The sequence below is a fragment of the Bos indicus genome, chromosome 4, assembly GCF_029378745.1.
Source record: "Bos indicus isolate NIAB-ARS_2022 breed Sahiwal x Tharparkar chromosome 4, NIAB-ARS_B.indTharparkar_mat_pri_1.0, whole genome shotgun sequence".
NCBI classification, from domain to species: domain Eukaryota; kingdom Metazoa; phylum Chordata; class Mammalia; order Artiodactyla; family Bovidae; genus Bos; species Bos indicus.
This window is the reverse complement of record NC_091763.1, coordinates 118,018,312-118,035,757: the sequence shown is the minus strand read 5'-3', so window position 1 is coordinate 118,035,757 and position 17,446 is coordinate 118,018,312.

Below are 17,446 nucleotides of genomic sequence, written 5' to 3'. Positions count from 1 at the left end.
GCCGGTGATGCAAGCCCCCAGCCCTGGGAGGGCTTGTCCTCCCACGTCAGCAGCATCGTTGGAAGTCTTGGCTGGTCAGGGTCAAGCTTGGATCCCTCAAACCAGTCACCACGAGTCCTCACGGAGCTGAAACGACAGAACGGGTCACGTTTGATCAAGGGTGAACCTGATCATTGCAGAATGGCTAACAAGCACTGAATCATTCAAGAGGTCTTAATCACCACTTAAATACACTCAGAGCTGGTGTGTAAATCCAGACTAGGTGGAGGAAAGGTTGTGGCATGGTATAGATTCACACTGAAATTCAGCAACACGCCGGAAGAGCAATAAAGCCTGCGTCTTACATCGTTTCATTAAATGCTGCTTCTTCCATCTCACTTCTTACGGCCTTTTTCCTGGGGTAGTGAATGTTTTCTCAATAGACTGTCAATAAAATGTTTTGCATCTATGCATAAAGGGTAGATATGACGTAGATTTTAGACTCACTGCTTCTGTGCGCTGCGTCTGTGGTTACTCCTGTCTTTTTAACACTGAGTTGGGAGGAAATGCCTGGACCCGAGATGGACTGCTCAGGGGTGTCTCCACACGGCCCACCACTATAGGGGCGCGAGTGATATTGAAAGCAACGGGTCTGAAGTTCGAGCGAACGCGCAGTTTCTGGTGCCTGACTGTTGAAAGAGCAAGCAGACATCACAGCCAGGTGCCTGGGGCCCTGGTCTGCCCGCTGAGCAGGGCAGGGCCCTGCGGTTCTGGGGAGGGCTAGACTGGCACCAACTTTCATTCACCTTGAATGATTTGGTTACTCATTAATAACCTTGCTCATTTTTGGTTGTTATTTATCAGTTATTTGGTTCGGCTATTATTAGTGGACAGAATCAGAGATGAATGGTTTCTTGCATTCTTTTTTTGGACCTAAGCTAAAATAAGACAAAAATACCACCTTTTTGATATTTGAAATAGAAATACGTCCTGGGTTTGTGAAGATGACTTGATCTTATTGGGGAAAATACTACATGGAGCTAAATGAATGAGTTGATCTTCGCTCAAGCTTATGTTCCCAGGAATTCAACTGTAGAGTCACGCAGTGGTGTTCAAATTTCCAAGAATCTCATGTCTTACATTTTGGATATTAGAAATTTCCTAAGGTTCAATGCTATCCACTCTGCATCCAGTTGATCATTTTGCTCCTTTGCAAATACTCAGTCCTTACTGAAAAGAAGTGGACGCTTCTGAAATTTTAAAGAAGTCATGTATGCTCTCCGTTTTAATACTTGAAGTCCTGAGATGATCTAGGAAGTGTGGGTGCTTGGGCCTCTGTCTCCTTCTCCGGAAGGGCGCCCTGAGCCCTTACTCCCCTTCCCCAGGACACAGAAGGGAGGACTGCCCAGAGAAAGGCGGGCGCCTCCATCCCCAGAGCCCGGGGAAACACTCTGGTTACTCAGGAGTTAATCTTCAGGGCCTATAAATAAATTATGGATGCATTTTTAGACCACTTTGCTAAGAACAAGATGGCAGAAAATATCACAAGGCTGTCAACTCGCATTAAAGCTCAAGCCCTCGCCATATTCTGTGGGGAACACTGACAAACTATACTTTGGTCGCGTATGAAGACGTCTCGTACTGATCGGCTGGTCGGAAAGGAGTGGATTCGGTGCTGGTCGCTGCGTCCCCCACGCTGGCCCGCGCTTCCCAGGCTATGGACGGTGCAGTCGGGAACATATTTCACGGACATAAATATCATCCATTAGGGCCTTTAAAAGTGAAGATAATATCATCTTTAATGTGGATTCCATTATGGAGAAAGCTGCCCGGGACGGGAGCCGCGTCTCAGGCACCATCTGCTCGGCCTGCCCGGGTCCCCCCTCCGCGCCTAATGCGCGCGCGCCCCGCCCCGCGGAGGCCGCCCCGCCCCGCCGCGCCGGCCTTCGGGCCCCTGGCTCTGGAAGCCGGGCCACGTGTCTGCGCAATTGCACAAAGGCAGTGATTTAGGACATTACAGGCCGAGAAGAGGAGGGGAAAAAAATCAATATCCATCACCATCAGATAGAAGTCTTGTCACCACGGCTGTGAACCAGAACCCTCCTTCCCCCCGGCATCCCGCGTCTCCACTGTGAATCCCACAGGAAAGAAACCCTCTCCCCTGAGGCTCTGTAACAACCTAGAGGGGTGGGATGGGGTGGGAGGGAGGTTCGAGAGGAAAAGGACATATGTACACCTATGGCTAATTCATGTTGATGTATGGCAGAGATCAAGCCAATAGTACAAAGCAATCATCCTTCAATTAAAAATAAAAACGTTTAAAAAAGCAAACTAACAAAGGGCAAATTTTCAGTGTATCTGACAGCGTCTCCCGTTCATTCATGCATGCTTTCATGTATTCCAGAGTATTTATGGTGTGTCTCAGTCCTTGAGAAGCCTTTCTGCAGGAAAGCCCTTCCTGTGGACCCTGCTGTCTTGCAGATGACAATGTCCCAGCAGATCTGGGTGGATGCAGAAGGGAACAGCCTGAGGACAGTCAGATTGTTTAGACCAAGAGTTCTGAGCGATGGGAAGGGTCTGGGCCAAGTCTCGGTTCCTGTAGGACCAGTGTGGGTGCCGGAAGAGGAGGCTAGATGAGAGGAGGGCTGTCAGAGTCCAGGTGGGGGTGGATAAAAGTGGCTCAAGAGCCTCAATCCCCGGCTGGGAAGACGCCTGCCTCGGGACACAGAGACCAAGTAGCTGAAATCTGGCCTCACGTCCAGGATCCTGGATGACACAGAACCAGGTCTAAAATCTGGGTGAAAATGTGGACAATGTCTCTAAAACGTGGGCAGAGGATGCAGAGACCCAGCCCTGGATGGGTCCTGGGGCGGCCCAGGGACAGGCACGGACGGACAGGCTCCAGACAGGCCTTCACTGTGCTTTCGTTTCTTCTCTTCCTATTTTCCAGCCACAGACAACAGGAGCGTTGCTTCCAGAAAATGCAAGATCGCAGTCTGTAGCAGAGAGCTTGGTTCAATTCCCCATTCTTGGCCTTACCCCAAAGATAAGGAAGAAAAGCTCCCCCTTCTGCCCCGAATCCTCCCTGAAGGACCAGCCTCGGCTGGGAGAATCAGATCTGGTAACTTCTGGTCCCAAGCGTGTTCCCTTGGCCACTGCTGCAGTGAGAGTGAGGCCAGTAAGGGTGGATTTGGAATCCGGGAGTCGTCCGTTCAGTTTTGGATCCTAGGAAGGAGTCGATGATCCCTACCGAGGCGCTTTCCATGGTCCACCAGAAAAGGGCTTCCCTGAAAGCAGATAAGGAATCCAGAACTGTGATGGGATTAAGGTGCTTCTCCCCTGAAAGCAGATAAGGAATCCAGAACTGTGATGGGATTAAGGTGCTTCTCCCCAGACCATGTCCCTCCAGCCTGAGGAACCTGCCCTACCTACGGTGTCTCCCCGCACAGTGGGGAGTTAGGGTCTCCGTGAGCTGTCTGGATCAGCCACATGGGTTAAAGAGAGAAGCCCAGTTCGTCAGGAAATCTCCCTCTTCCTATCTTGAAACCCCTAAGGCTCCTCCTTCAGAGGGCGGTGCCCAGCGGATTAGCTTAGGTTCTGGTCTGCAGGCCCTAGAAATGGCCTCTGATGAACTCAGTCAAACTGGGGACACCTGAATTTCCGGTCCTCACCAGAGGCTGGGGACAGGGCCGCTCCGGGAATCTCAGCAGTGAGCGATCACGGTCAGTTCCTGGGGCTCGTCTCGGGGGCCGCCACCAGAGGCCAGTGCCCCAGCCGCCCACATGAGCTCACCCTACAGGCTCCCAGGGGACAGGCTCTGGGCCCAGTGTTCACCTCGTGGTCACCAGCGGACCCACCCGTGGACCAGGGATTGACAATGCCATGATGAAGCCAGTCCGCTGCAGGCGACCTTGTGGGCAAGAAGTAGGACGTTTCCTTATTGAAGCGGGTGGTGTTGCTGACATGGGTGGCGCCATGCACATGACCCTCTCGGCCCCCGGCACCCTGGACATGCCCCTCTTCCTGCTGGTGCCCCCTGTGACATAACGTGGCTCCCCTGCGAGAAGCTACCAGCGGGCTTACTTCCTGACAATCAGAAGAAATCTCCAAAGTCACACACAGCTCTGCTCTGCCGTTGAGGCCGTGGGTCAGAGCTCTGAGTCCGGGAGCCCTGGCTGGTAGGCACGCCGCCACTGCTATTTGGCAAAACATGGAATAAAGGGTGACTTTTCCCCAACATCAATCCATGCTCTGATCTTCTAAAGTCAACAGAAAGAGGAAATACTTTTTAAATCATATGAAATGGTACGAGTGAAGCCTCGGGGCCGCGGCTGGTCTCCAGGTTGGTGCCCAGGGCACGCATCCTTCTCACCCGGCTCTCCATCTGCTCCCAAGTGATAGAGTGGCTTTTCTTGGCAGGTGTGACCCCAGCGTCGATTTCTGTGGCCTAGGTCTTGGCATTTTCTACGCAGGGCTGTGGTGCTTTCCCACCGCCTCTCTCACTGAACCTGTTAGTACGAGGACGGATCCCATGAATCCTTGCATGCCACCCATGTCCCTCACTTCCATTTCAGGCAGAAATCTTGCTTCTCCTTTTTCCCAGTTAATCTTTGATTACCTGATGGTCTAGTTGCAGACTCAGCTTCCAGTTCAGTAGGGAAAGCCCTGTACCCTGGAGGCACAGTCCTCCCCTTCAGACTGGACGCTGTGGAGACTAGAGCTGGTGTGTGACTGCGGGGACAGGAAATAGGAGACCGAGAACCTGACCTTGAGCTGGGCGCCTCTTCTCCACCACGGCGCCCTATGTTGTCGTGGGAGGGCGCGAGGGAGGTGCAGGGGGAGAGGGCGACCCCCAGATGGGGGTGGCCAGTGACACACCATCGCAGTCTCCTTTTGTAAAATCCAGATTCTAGGGCTGTCTCCTGGGGCAAGGCTGGGTAGCAGACTCTGTGTGTCCCTCTAGTCCAAGGATGTGAGAGAAGACCACCTGTCACAGCGTAGACCCCAAGGTGACCTTGCCCACTGCTGCCCAGGGGACATCTGAGTGGGGGGCTCTGTAGAGAGGTCTGCAGCTGCCTGGTGGAGAGGGCAGGACCCATACCCAGGGCCAGCAGGAATGACCTCCAGACTAACCCACCCTAGAGTTTCGGTGCCGGCAGGACCCTGAAACCAGAGTGTCCTGGGGACGCAGAGGAGACGCAGAGGCCGAGGGCAGGGCGGGGACCGCATCCCAGGAGTGCCCGAGAGGAGCCTGGCTGTGGTCCCTGCGCCACCTCCTTTTACTTTCGAGTCTAGTTGATTGACGGTGTTGTGCTCATCTCTGCAGTGCAGCGAAGTGACTCAGCTGCACACACGCCTTTCCACATTCTGCTCCATTCTGGTTTACCCCGGGAGAGTGATCATGCTTCCCTGCACTGTACAGTAGGGCCTTGCTCCCTGTCCATCCTGTGCAGGACAGTTGCCTCTGCTAACCCAAAACTCCCCTTCCAGTCCCCACCACAACCACTTTCCCGAGGAGCAAATGCCAAGTGTGACCCGCCCACAGCCCGATGCACCCAGCGGGCTGACCTGGAGCAAAACGTGACTTTAGGGGCAAAATTAGATCATGGAGGCAGCCACCCTTCCTGCTTTTGTGTGAACCGGTGAGGTTTTCACATTCTCTTTGCGTGGTGGTCACTGTTACAGTGTTACGTGTGTGTGTGTGCCCGTGTGTGTGTGCCCGTGTGTGTGTGCATGCACACGTGTGTGTGTTTGTGTATGCAATTGACCAAAGTAGGGGCTGGATTTGGGGGCAGTGAGTGAGGTTGACGCCTGGTGATGGGGGAGTATGTTTAATCCTTTCTCAGACAGGACCGTGAGCTCCTCAGACAATAGCCCTTCTTCCGGACGCTGTATGTTCCAGTCACCATGGAGATTGCTGACTGGCGCCGTGGCGATGGTGACCATCTCTGTGTTCTCTGCATTTGCCTTCATTCCAGCAATTGCCTTGCACTTAGGAAACACCCATAGGGAAAGGAAATAGGAGCACATACTGGACACTGATGGTGGGCACTTGAGCAGTAAACGCACTTCTGTTAAGAAAGAAGGTGAATTTGGAACCAAATCCACTCTGCTTGCACAGAATCGAGCAGCTCCAACACTGAGATGAGTGGATCTGAGGCTGTGCTGTGTTTTCAGGCCTCACATGTTAGAAGGAAGCATCTGGAAGGCCCTCGGAAATCTTGTTGACGTGGAACGTAACTGTCCTTCGAGTAGAACCCTGACCATGGGGGTCAGTTCTGTTCAGGTTTTGACTCCCCAAGGAATCTGAACCCTCAGGATGTCGCTCTACAAGTTCCCTTTTTCACTTCTCCTGGGATTGAGGTGGCTTTTTAACATTAGTTTTGGGTTTCCCTTCTGGTTCAGTGGGTAAAAATCCACTGGCCAATGCGGGGGACGTAAGTTCAGCCCCTGGCCCAGGAAGATCCCACATGCCTCGAGGCAGCTATCCTGAACGCAGCCGCTACTGAGCCCTCGCGAGGGCTCTAGGGCTGTGCTCCGCAGCAAGAGAGGAGCCCCCGCTTGCCGCAACCAGAGAAGCCTCTGTGCAGCAGCGAAGACCCCATGCAGCCAAAAAAAATATATATATATTAAAATCAAATCAAATTGGTTTTGATGTGAATGGTATCCTGAAACTTCCAAGGAATTTGAACTGTGTCCTGGGTCTTTAGGAGTGGAGGAGTTGGAAAACATGAAATCAGGGTCTGCCCACTGCGTAAGAGGCTGCACTCCAGGGGCGCAGGCGGCTCAGAGACCTTGCAGGGAGCCAGAGGGGCGAAGCTGGGGCGATAGAGCCTGCTTGGAAGTGCAGGGAAGGTTCCTGGCCCAGGGTAAGGTCATCGGAACTGACAGAGCAGGCAGGCACCATACGTGACCCATCCTACCCGGAAACCCACTCAGCACTGGGTTCCACACGGATGGGGGCTGTTTACAGCAAAGGACCGTGTTGGTGACAACTTCGGAGGGCGAGTTGCTTGGGCAGACGAGTCTTCAGCAGCTGCTCGCAGGTCTGCCCACCGCTCTGCCCGTGCAGGGTGGTCTGTGCTCCGTCCCCAGGACAGGGCGCAGAGCTCCAGGTTCACGTCCAGTCTGGGGCTGGGTGGTGGCTTGCAGGCACCTGGTGGCCCCACCGGCTTCTCCAGTGCCCTGTGTGCAGGAGGAGCTGTTTTCATAGATGGGCTGTTGAGAAACACCCGTCGGCTCACTCATAAAAGGCCTGTGCCCCGAGCTCTCTGGGAGGTGAATGTGGGTTTGAGTTAGGAAGGGCTAGTAGGCTGAGATGAATTTTGGCTCTGTGGCCCCAGATGAGATGGGGAAGCGAGACCCTCCGCATCCATCCCATCTGTGACATGTGATGGTTCCCAGCACGCTGTCCAGGTAAATCCTCACGGAGCCTCTCTGTGGGGTGGCGGGCCCTCCATGAGCACCCCCCTCTTCCCAGAGTGACAGCCCCTGCCCTGCAGGCCTCTGGAAACTTCCTCACGTACCCCTGGAAGACCAGGGGATCGGGTTTGGCCTGAAGCTAGAGAAGGTTCTCACTCCTTCCAGAATGCACACCACCAATCTAAACCCCAGTCAAAGGTGGGAGACTCCTGGCCAGGCCGTACTTCCCCAGCATTTGGTGGCTCCAGGCTGATTTTTTTTCTTTCTTTCTTTCCCGCTCAGAGATGAGGCGGTGCTCCCAGGAGGGCAGGGAAAGCCATGTGCTCCGAGAGGCCTGGCCAGTCTCCCCAAATCCTGCCTCCCGGGGCTCTTCCCCTTCTGCGCTCCCAGCTCCAGGGTTTGAGACTCAGAGGAACCTTTCTACCTGTCTGACCTCCATCTCCAAAGTTGAGAAGGGTTGCTTCCCACAGCACGCCGTGTTGGTCTCAGGCGCAAAACAGAGCTTTAAATCCTAGGGATCAGCCGGGAGACGGAGGCGGCAGCGTTCTCCAGCGAGGGTGAGGACCTCGAGCCGTGTGCTCCTTTCATCTCCGAGGGACGGCCGATGCTGGTGTTTCCCCTTCCTGAGAACTGGGCACAGGACTCGGGACGCTTCGTGTTTCACAGGGGAAAAGAGAGAAGCAATTACAGACTGAAATAATCCCAGTAAACAATTATTTGATAAAATGACGAATCTGCATAGATTTCCAAGTCGCATATCATAAGATTATTAAAGTGCAGGAATTCTGAATAGTAACCCAGACAATGGGCGATATTCAAAGTTTAGGTAAATAAAAACAATCATTTTCCTTTGCAGCGGCAAATGGTTCAAGTAAATATATGGGAACAGGGAGACACTCCCACGGAAAACATTAATTAAGTAAATGGTATTTGGTGGAAGGCGGGGGAGTCAGGGTGGGTCGGGGGAGGACAGAGAAGGAAGCCTGCCTCTCAGTCGCCCCACCAGCTCTGCCTTAAAGAACCCGAGAAAGATGAGTTACCTGTGTATGTAGAACCCCATCTCTTTGCTGTCCACCTGAGAGTAACTCAATGCTGTTCATCAGCCGTGCGGGGTACGTGCGGGCTCAGCTGCTCAGTCGTGTCCGACTCTGTGACCCCATGGGCTGTAGCCTGCCGGGTTTCTCTGTCCATAGCATTCTCCAGGAAAGAACACTGCAGTGGGTAGCCCTGCCCTCCTCCAGGGGATCTTCTCTACCCGGAGATCAAACCCAAGGCTCTTACGCCTCCTGCGCCGGCAGTCCGTGCTTTACCATTAGCACCACCTGTGAAGCCCCCTAATCGACTCGACTCCAACATAAAATAAAAATTTACAAATGATACATAGGTAGGTCATGCATGGCCTTCCTCCTTGGAAGGGCCTGGGTTTGCTGGGCTGCAGAGACCCACTGAGAAAGGAGGAGTCAGGAGGTGGCAGAATATTCCAGACAGGAGATGGATGGGAAGGGTTGGCTTTGAACCGGTGGGGTGCCTGGTCCAGAAGAGTGGGTGGAAGGGCTTTTCTCTGCTTTCCGTGAAACACCAGAATAGATTCCCCTAACCCTTTTTATAACGCGCCATGCCCACAGAAGAAAAAAATTCCTTTTTCTTGATATAGTTTTCTGTCTGACTCTTTTTTTCCTTCCCAATTTCAGGTTTGTCTTCTCCTTGGGGCCAGCCCCAAAGAGATGCTTTTGATGATTCCCTGGGACTCCTCTCTCTCTCAGTGCTATCAGCTCCCAAGAATTCTCACGGGAGTCTGTGGCTAATGTCACGCGGACCTGAGACGCACTCGATCGGGAGCCGTGTCGCTCTGGGTGTGTCGCTGCCAGAAACAGCTCCCGGGGACACACAGTGCTTGGCAGCTTGTGCTGCCCTCGGCCCCGTGTGCGGTCGGGGGCAACATGTCTGTCACCGTGAAGGGCTCTCTCAGCAACCCCGGGACCTCTCCACCAGGCTCCGGGAAGGTGTCTGCCTGAGATTCAGCTCTTGTCGAGTGTGACCTGAGGCCTTGGGTGCCTCAATGAGAAGGATGGAGTCAGTCATTAACACATACTTGTGAACTGGCCAGACCATAAGATGACTTGACTGTCTCTGGGGCATCCATCACTGGCTAGAGCTGGTTTGCATGGTTTATGAGATCCCCCAGTCAAGTGTCCAGGAGTATTTACACCACAGAAATGGGCAAACGCTGTGAATCAAGCCCCCCCAACCCCGGCCCACTTCACCTGCCCGTCACTGAGACCCCACGGTGGCAGCACGGTGTGCTGGGGAATGCAAGGGCGCAGGTCTGCTGTTCCCGGTTCTGGCAGTGTGGGGTCGTGAGGGTTTGGCGGGTGAGATCTGATCTGTGAAACACCCAGGTAATAACAGGCCTCCGGTTTCTTTCCTCAGCATCAGCGTCTCCTTAAGCCTGCTTCCTGAAGGTGTTAAGTTCGGGATCAGAGGTGGGAAGACAGTGCCGTCTGTCTTTCATCTCTGAGTTTCGGGCGCCCTGCGGCCCCACTGTGAATTAACATGCCTTTGTTTGTCTTTGCTCTTTGGCCTCAAATGGATAACAAAACATCTTCATGAGACCGTCCACTGGGAAGGAATTTCCTACACTGTGTTAGAATCAGTTAGCCCTCAACCACTGATAGAGGTATATAGTTGTCATGAATTCTTTAAGAACTCTTGAGGTTCCTTGCTGCTGCTGCTGCTAAGTCGCTTCAGTCGTGTCTGACTCTGTAGGACCCCATAGACAGAAGCCCACCAGGCTCCCCCGTCCCTGGGATTCTCCAGGCAAGAACACTGGAGTGGGTTGCCATTTCCTTCTCCAATGCATGAAAGTGAGAAATGAAAGGGAAGTCGCTCAGTCGTGTCTGACTTAGCGACCCCATGGAATGCAGCCCACCAGGCTCCTCCGTCCATGGGATCCTCCAGGCGAGAGTACTGGAGTGGGGTGCCAATAACATCCTCTAATTTTGTTGATTGCGTGCGTGCAAAGTCACTTCAGTCGTGTCTGACTGTGTGACCCCATGGACTGTGGCCCGCCAGGCTCCTCCGTCCTTGGGATTCTCCAGGCAAGAATACTGGAGTGGCTTGCCATGCCCTGCTCCAGGAGATCTTCCCAACCCAGGGACCGAACCTGTGTCTCAGATCTCCTGCGCTGGCAGCCGGGTTCTTCACCTCTGGCATCAGCTGAGAAGCCCAGTATCATCGATTAGATCCAGCTAATTAAACCAAACACCTCTGGTCCTCCTCCCTGAATTGTCAGATATTTCAAATAGAAACATCGTTTTGGACTAAAGTGTCTGGATTTGCTTCACTTGGCCACACGATGCTTCCTGTTAAGACCTGGTTTGGCTTATTTGTCCTTTCTTGCCTCTTCTGTCTAATTTTATAGATTAATTTCCCACAGAACAGAAGCCCTCTGGAGCTATTCTTCCTCCCTAAGAGCCTCACCGTCTTGTTCTTTGTCTCCTCTGGAAAGTTGGAGGACATTCCCTTTAAACGATTTTAGATTAAAGAAAGCCTCCATGTTCCATTTCCAGCTCTGCAGCTCACCAGCATATCAGACTGTGCCCAGGCAAACAAACATTGCTGAGGGCCAAGTGCCAATCCCAGACCTGAGCCTCCTGATGGACGGAGAAACAGGCCAGGGCCGTGCCCGCTCAGCTCACGTCACCAGGCAAATGCCAGGGGCCGAATTGATGTCTGCACACCCACCAGACCCGGCCCGGCCCCGCACGGCTCAGCCCAGCATGAGGAGGCACGGCCAGGATTACCTAGACTTCCAGATAATCTTCTGATGCCTTCCTCCTGGGAACATTACTCCATGAGGTCACTGTACACAGTGGGGTGCTGACGTGGGGTCCAAATGAGCTGCAGTGAGGCGGGCAGGGATCACCCCGGCCAGGGGAGCACGGGGAGGTGCGGTCAGCTCATCTGACGTTGCGTTGACCGCAGGGCAGGGTCCTGTCGGGGCGACAGCACCTTCTGTCACCAAGGATGAGTCCCGAAGGCTGAGGGGGACTCACCCACTGGCAAACACGACCTAATGGTCTCACAACAAATGAAGTCACATCACTCAGACACGGCCTCTGTGGTGCTCTTTCCCCGACATTAGCTCAGTTGGTATCTGCCTGCAATGTGGCAGACCTGGGTTCAATTCCTGGGTCGGGAAGATCCGCTGGAGAAGGAAATGGCAACCCACTCCAGTATTCTTGCCTGGAGAATCCCATGGACAGAGGAGCCTGGAGGGCTACAGTTCGTGGGATCACAAGAGTTGGACACGACTTAGTGCTATCTTTCTTTTCTTTCTTTCCCCAACAAAGGCAGGCAGAGTGGAGGGATGACCACTGTCTGCCCACAAAGGAGAGTCTGCACATGCAATCAGGGGCTCCTAGGGGAGGGTCTGGAAGGGAGCCTTGACCTTGATCAGGGCAGCGTGCCTCGCCGAGATGATTCCCAACAAGTCAACACGAGGACCATCTGCAGGCAGCCCTCCCCAAAGTGGGGGTCAGGGTCTGTGTCCTGATGCAGATCTGGGCAGTGCACTCACATCCATCACAGTGCGGGGGTGGAGTTTGGGATTCCCACTGGACCACACTTTCTTCCTCCCTGAGGCTTCCTTCCCTCCCTCTCTTCAGCTTCTCTCAGGCTCAGATTTTCTTAGTTTAAAATACAGCACCCTCTTCCCTCCACAATACTCCCTACAGCATCTTCTCTTGATCAACTGCAAGTCAGCATCCTTATTCCTCCTGCGATATTCTCAATCACCAGCGGTATGTTCGTTATTTATCATGTTACTTGTTTATTTGACCCCAGTACAACCCTGTTTTCTCAAGTCAAGAATTTAAGTCATTAGGATCCAGACCTGAGTTCTGTATGAGGACATGGAAAGCCAGGTCCCTTTGGGAGTACACCCGGAGGAGACACTTCCCTGAAAAGCTGTAGGGCTTGGGCTGACCTGGACAAACCGCATCCTGGGAGTGACCGCGAGGAGGGACCTGGTGGACGCTGCTGACGTGCTGGGGTCCCAGGAGACTAAACAGGCAGCTTGTCTGCTGGGTCACCTTATGCTAAATCCAGCTTGAGTCATTGACAGAAATAATAAAATGAGGCATCTGTGGATTCAATTAAGCATAAGGGAACCCTGATGGGCACACGCAGGAGAGGCTGAGAGTTAATAACCCGTGAGCATGCCAAGGAAGAAAACAGGGACTGAAAGCAGATTAGCGAGCGGAGATTTGTGTTAGAAACGAAAGCTCCCATTTCTGGATGTTCGCACACCTGACGGGTTTCCTGGTGTCCTCCAGCATCACTTCCTTCTGCTCCTCCATCCAGTCAACACGCATCGCCCGAGGACATACCACGCCATGGGCCCCCATAGGGACTGCAGATCCTAGACATGGGAAGGGTGGGAACTGAGAAAACAGTAAGGGAAAGCTCAGTGCCCGCGTGTGGGAGCCAGTGTTGCTTAGATCTTGAAAACCGCCTTTACTTGTTCAGGGTCTTACTTCATTTTAGAGCATGCTGAGGATGCAGATAGCTGCGTTAGCGCCACACGCATATTCTGTAGATGAGGGGACAAGGGCAGCGGCATTTACACAACCTCCTTGTCACACACGTCCTTCCGGGACAGACCAGGACAGACGGCAGGATTCCTGCTGCCGTGTCTGCACAGCACCAGGCTGCCTACCCGATCAAGCCCGGAAGGGAAACCTCCCGGGAGTTGTCAGTGAGACAGGATTCCTTGTGGCCATGGTGGGCTTGGGTCAAGTTCCTACAGGAAAGGGTGTGTAATTATTTCATCCCTGAAACCCTGATAGCACTTAGCATCAGCAATCTTGCATTATTATTTCTTTTCTGCGGATGTGTCCTAAATCCTCAGTGCTATCATGAGTCCAGAGGGTCAGAGGGCGTGACTCAGCTCCCACGCAGGTCAGCCCTGGCACGTGGGTGCCCAGTGGTGGTCACAGGCAGAGGTAAGGTGTCTTAACAATCAGTCTGCACACAGCATCAGCAATGTTGTTAATGGTTGTAGTAGACACGTGCTTGAGGATGGTGGTCGTCATGGAGAACGGGTGGAAAGCCGTCAGGGATGCTCAGCAGGAGGGCACCCTTGTAAGGGCAGCAGTTTTCACAAGGAGATATCCAAGTAAAGACAATTAGTCTGTAACAGCCATGTACATATTTTCAACAGATTTCAAAAGAAAAGAAAGCTCGGAGTGAGCGTGTGTGTGTGTGGACGCGGCTGCCTGCTAGCTTTACCATGGTTTCCAAAGAATGCCTTTAGTAAATGGAGATGTTGCAGGTCCGACCTGCTTAGTTTCAGGATTGTGGGCAGACTCACAGCACTTCCATCCTCCACTCTTTGTGATGTTTTCCATCTCTCCGGCTCTCCAATCCTATGTTACATGTTGGCCGCAAGATAACAGAAAAGGTTAACTTCGCAGTGATCCATAATTACAGAGAACCAAAGCTTCCATGGCAGAGTAACGAGATTAACACCTTTTTGACAGAATTTAATAATATGGTTTTATAATATTTAATTTTGTTCAGAAAATATCTCCCAGTAGGAAGCCTTTTTTCCTTTACTTACCTAAACATTATTTCTTTAAAACAATTTCCTGGCACAGAGAATTTATTATGTAGACGCGTGATCTGGTTCTTATGGGCCTCGGGGGGAGGGATGGATTAATGTCGAGCTACTTTGGACATTCAACTGAGTTTGACAAGCGGAGTCGTCAGCCTGCTGTAAATAAGGGCAGTTACATCCGGATTTGCCTCATTTTAAGGATGATGGACGAAAGGGAACATCGTTCCTCTCAGATAATAAGGATTCTACTTCCGCTTCCTTTGCACTGAGGTTGGAAGCAGTTGGCCACATTAATCTGTCTTCCCCATGGGTCTCAACAGTCTCACTGCATGTCAGAGCATTTCTGCTAAATGACCTAATTACTCACTTTAACACCTCAAACAGTGATTTGCATCCATAGGAAATTCCTGGTGGAACCTTCTTGCTAAAGTTCTGCTGGTACAACCAGTGAACGGGATTTGGTTCTGTCGACTCTCTTCCTATACGGCTGGAGTGGACTCTTCCTAAAGAGGAAAGAAGGAAGGAATTCCACTTTCCTCAAATAATCATATTAGTAGATTGAACAGCCTTTCATCAGTCTTTAAAAATTATTTCTTTAGAAAGAGCTAAACAGAACATCCTCAGACACATTGCACAAAAGGGAAACAAGAGTTTCTGGATTCTCCCTTGGCCAGAGTCCTTCCTCCTTGCCCCTTCCTCCCTCTGGTACGCACTGTGCTGGAGGAGGTGACCTGGTGAGTAATGATGCCTGAGGGGCCACCCTGGAGACGTTGGCTGGGCAGGTGCAGGAGGACCTGGGCTCCAGCTCTGAGCTGGTCATCGTTGAAGGTTGGGATCCAGATCCAACGTTTCTCCCCCCCCATCTTTCCTCCCAAATTGCTCATCAGCACGTAGCCCCATGAAGAAGGCTGAGCACCAAAGGACTGATGCCTTTGAACTGTGGTGCTGGAAAAGACTCTTGAGGGTCTCTTGGACTGCAGGGAGATCAAACCAGTCAATCTTAAAGGAAATCAACCCTGAATATTCACTGGAAGGACTGATGCTGAAGCTGAAGCTCCAATACTTTGGCCCCCTGATGAGAAGAACCGATTCATTGAAAAAGACCCTGATGCTGGGAAAGATAGAGGGCAGGAGGAGAAGGGGACCACAGAGGATGAGATGGTTGGATGGCATCACCAACTCAATGGACATGAGTTTGAGTAAGTTCCAGGAGATAGTGAAGGACAAGCAAGCCTGGAGTGCTGCAGTCCGTGGGGTCATCAAGAATCAGACACAACTTAGGGACTAAACAATATCAACCACGCGGCCCCACGGAGAGGTTCAGATGCAGTCATCTCAGAGCGAAAACTCCTGTGAAGAGGTCGGAGCTGGGGATAAAAGGGATGAAAGACAGGCTGGTGGTCCTGGGGTGATAGGCGGGGGCACAGCTCACCTGTAGGACAGGATGCAGAAAGCTTTGAGTGCCTTCTCTTCCTCATCCTCCCGAAGCCCCCCAGTCAGGCTCTGTCCACATCCACGTTCAACCAAAGCCCCATCAGAAGAGGTCCTGCGAGTAGTAAGGGGCAGGACCAGTTTCTTTTCCAAGGAGAATGAAATAAGTATGGAAGATCGATGAACAAACGCATCTAGTAATTTCTGCATTTGAATCCAGCCCTTTGAGGGGGGTCCTTGCTAAGTGGGGTGGTGGGCGCTGTGCTGAGCCTCAGCCCTGCACAAGCCAGATGCATGACTCAGCCAGCCTCTCCACCCGGCCACCGAGAGGGGCCCCAGAGGGGAGACTCGTGGGGGCAGAAGGGAAGCTGAACTGCGCTCACGTGGGGACCACCGCCTGTGGCTGGTGGGCTGGCTGTGCTGGAAACGACATCAGCCTTGGTGAGAAGGACCTGTGACGCTGTGCTTCTGGATACAACCGATGTTGACACAAAGTGTGTTGCCCCCCAAGTTAAAACAGTCAAGGTGTTGACTGTACCTAAGGAGTAGCCGAGGAAAGGTTAGGTGTAAATGCTGGACAAGCAGACCCTTCCTCTTGCCAACACACATAAGTAGGCATTAGTGACCCTCATTTGATGACTCAATAGTTAGAACTTGGCCACTTCCTCAGCTGAGCCCCAACCCTACCTGTGACATGACCACTATGATTTATGACTCAAAAGACCTTGTGTGGAGCAGCATTTTGTAGTTCATGAGAAAGTGGTAAATTATGATTTGTATAGGGCTTCCAAAGGGAGTTCCTGGATGTCCTAAGAGGGGCCCTAGAGGGTAACTGGAAGGACTGATGCTGAAGCTGGAGCTCCGATACTTTGGGCACCTGATGTGAAGAGCCAACTCATTGGAAAAGACCCTGATGCTGCAAAGGATGGAAGGCCAAAGGAGAAGGGGATGACCGAGGATGAGATGGTTAGGCAGCATCGCGAATTCAATGGATGTGAATCTGAGCAAACTCTGGGAGATAATGAAGGACCGGGAAGCCTGGTGTGCTGTAGTCCCTGGGGTCACAAAGAGTCAGACATGACTGAGCGACTGAACAACGACCCGGAGGGTAAAGGAGTGTCCAGAGCAGGATTCTAGGCATAATCCCTCCCGTCTTCAGGCCCAGTGGATCTGTTTTTATGTTGGACTTCCCTGCGAGGTTTCCTCTGAAGAGTGTGGTGTCTTTGATGAGTCCAGCTTTCATGACTTGCTTGAAGACAGGAGATGGAACGTTTTGTCTGAAGTGTCTCTTAGCTTCTGCGTGCTCTCCTGTCCTGAGGGCAGTTTTCCAGTGAACTTAGGCGCCAACCTGCCAGATATCCTTCAGGAAGCATCATGCTGCTGCTCTTATGTGACCGTTATCTCCCAGCCACTGTATTCTGTGCACGTGTGCCCTGGATACCAGAGCAGAAGCAGCAGCCAGCTGGGGTGAGCGAGGACGCCGCAGCAGGTGGCCCTCGCCCCTCTCTTGGAGGTAGATTTGTGCACGTGTAACGTACCATTGCTCGAAGTTTTATTGGGGTATAGTCGACTGACAGTGTTGTGTTAGTAAATTTGCTCTGCTGTACAGCAAAGTGACTCAGTTATACACACACACACGTTCTTTTTGATATTCTTTTCCATTATGGCTTACCACAGGATATTGAGTATACTCCTAGCATACTCCACAGCAGGACCTGGGTGTTTATCTGCCCTATATATAGCAGTTTGCATCTACTCATCCCGAACTGCCCACCTTGGCAACCACAAGTTTGTTCTCTATGCAGCGAGCCTGTTTCTAGTTTGTAGATAAGACCATTTGTGTCCTATTTCAGATTTCACGTGTAAGCGATATCATGCGATAGTTGTCTTTGTCTGACTCCTTCGCTTAGTGATAGTCTCTAGCTCCACCCACGTGGCTGCAAATGGCATTACTTGGTTCTTCTATGGCTGAGCGGTATTCCAGTGTATGTACAC